Consider the following 2,996-nt stretch of genomic DNA (forward strand, 5'->3'; position numbering starts at 1 on the left):
GTTTTGCCTCTTCATGATTATTGCCACTTTTTGTTCTTCGGAGTCTAGCTTATTTCTGGACACATAATAGGAATTCAATGAATACTTATTGAAGTTTGAATTACTGAGCGTTAGAGCAGGCATTATTCCAAGGTAATGTCTTCGGTTACGTATTGAGTGCTCCGTGATATTAAGTTAATTTAGTTGGCCCTTTATCCTCAATGGGGAAGGCCATCTTTACTAGAAGAGGGTACATTCCACACTTTCCACCAGATTGTGCCAGGTTGATCCACACAAGGAAGGTCCCTAAGATTGGTCCATCTTTGCTCAGCAGGAGAACAGAAGGTAGGGACCTATATTGGTAAAGGCAGCATCATGTTTTCAAAGGGACAGAAATGCATATAGCATTTTCAGGGAATTTTTGTATTGATTTGCTGTACTCTGCACTGCTTAGTACAGAACACCAATGACAGAGAGGAGAAAATTGCACACTTGAGTAGGATTTGCCAGCAAAGATCTTGATCTGCTCTGGAGAGCAGACGCTGTGTTATCAGTCGTGTATTCCTACATGTTTTATCCAGAGGAACAGAATGCAGAGTCCCTGGACCTACCTTTGGCTGTCACATCTCCAGGAAAAAACAGACTGCCCCAGACTGCTGGGGGCACGTGCTGCCTGACATTCCCACTTTCCTGTGTACCTCTGGAAGTAATGAAGACAAATGTTTCTGGAGAATGTTGTCATAGATGCAGTAATTCTACAAAATCAGGAAAATAAGAGTGTGAAGTGGAAAGTGTATATGACTTGAGAACAAAAGTCTAGTCCAGAAGGTTAGGGTTAGTCTAGACACATTTTCCTAGTACCTTGCGAGGTTATATCACCTATGTTCAGTAAGTGTTGTTATATGAATAAATAATTGAAAAGACGGAAAAAAGAAGAGTTTTCTCCTGTGATTTACATAAATGCACACAGGTAACTATGGCCTCAGAGGCATGAAAGATGCAGTGGATAAGGCTGAGAACATTCTTCAAGATAGAATGAGACCTCGAGCAGGGCACAGTTAGTTCAGGAATAATGCTAGCATTTCCTAGGGGTACATGTAAAACAGTGATTTTATACTGAAACAGACTTTTATAAATAATCTGTTACTTGCTTTTTTTGCACCTCATATTTAGCTAGACTAAATTTAGGAATCTGTCATTGTCTACCTACCTAGTTTTATTTTTTTTATCAAGTCATTTGTACATATATCACAAATACATTTATGCCATTATGGAATTCAATGTGTTGATTATTTGTACAAATTGAAGTGCTTACATCCTACTAATCAACACAGCCTTCACCTCATTTACCCAATTACAGGATTAAGACATTTATGCTCTACACCTGATAGATCCAACTTATACTTGCAATATGTTCCATAGGTGTGGTCCCCCTATCAACTCACCCCCTATCCCTCTCCCTTCCCAACCTAGCTAGTTTTAAAAGTGGGACTATTACTTCATCCAGAGAACTATGAATAAAGAGTTCTATTGTTTCCAAATATTATTTATGGAAATAAGTTTTATTGGCACATAGAAGAAGTGTTTGGGTAAGAGTTAAATATGCAGCTGATGGAGAGACTTAGACTTAACTCTGCTGCTAAAATGTCTTCCAAAGCTCATAGGCAGCTAGGATGAGCCCTGGGTGGGCCTGGCCTTTACGTACTGGTGACAGCATTTCTTCTAAGTCTTCACAGCCCCCCGAGCATTTCTGCTTTCTTTGTTCCCCTGTACCTCATGTATTAAGGCCTTTGTCTCTGCATAGGATGGTTGTTCGAGTTATTAAAACTATCACACTGACACAACTGGGGTTTGGAGCAGCATAATTGGAGTCCCCTAGTTCATTCTTGGGAGCAGGAGTCCTTAGAGATATCACTGTTGGAGACAGGGATTCAAATTCAGCTTTGGTATGTGATTGCTCTGATGTCAATTTCATCATCTCTAGAATATGTAGGAATAAACTCTTGGTACATGATAATGGATAATAGTTTTATTCTTCATTAGAGGTAAAGGAGTTGTAGAAAGAGGGACAAATAGTTTAAGACTAAGTTCTATTAACTACCACAAAGGACACAATACCTTAAAAAGTGAATTTCTCTCAATAGTACTATTGAAAGAAGTTCTCTCATTTACTGGCATGTCATCTTTAGGTGTTTTAATGAAATCAAATACTTTCTATGATTCTCTCTCTACCTATTCAAGTGTGCCTCCCAGATCGGCAACATGAGTAGTATCACCTCAGAAAATTGTTAAAAATGCAGAATCCTAGATCTATTCCAATCTCAGCCACATTGAATAGAGAACTGCATTGTAACAAGATTCCTCGGGGGTTATATGCACGTCAAAGTTAATGGACTCCTCCCATAGTCCAGTCCTCTGACTTTATAGGTAAGGAAATTGAGACACAGAGATTTAAACCATAAACCATGGCTGTTAATGGCAAGGTGGTGCCAGAGGTAGAACCAGGCAGGCCCAGGTGTTCTTTCCTTTAGTCCAGTGGATGTGACCTTTCACCTACCCCTATTATGTTCTCTGGGCCTGTGTCAGAAGCTACTGTACAGAGTGGTGATTGAAGTGACAATACAGAAATGAGCTAATTCTTAGAAACAGAAGAGAGGGTTTTGTTATTCCAATCAGCCAAAATGCCTTGCTCCATAGAGAATGGGTAGCAAGTGCAAGAAACATGTAACGGAAAGATTGAAGGTGAGCATGGGTGCCTGCTGGGCGGAGCGACCATGGATGTGGAGTTCAAGCACAGAGCTCCCTTACTTGTAAGAAGAAATAGCAAATCTCTCCAAGAGGCTTGCCGTGGTTGGCAATGCTTGGCCTGCCCCAAATTTCTATTTGCAGTACATTTCAGTAAGAGAAACAAGGGATTTCAGTCTGTGCCTGCATTGCTAAACTTTCTTCTCTGCTGAGTGATTAGAGAGCAGTGTGGGACTGCTTACTTTAAATGCCTTAATAGAATGAAATCAGGG

The sequence above is a fragment of the Otolemur garnettii genome, unplaced genomic scaffold (genome assembly GCF_000181295.1).
Source record: "Otolemur garnettii isolate 467f Iridium unplaced genomic scaffold, OtoGar3 scaffold00010, whole genome shotgun sequence".
In the NCBI taxonomy this organism is placed as follows: Eukaryota; Metazoa; Chordata; class Mammalia; order Primates; family Galagidae; genus Otolemur; species Otolemur garnettii.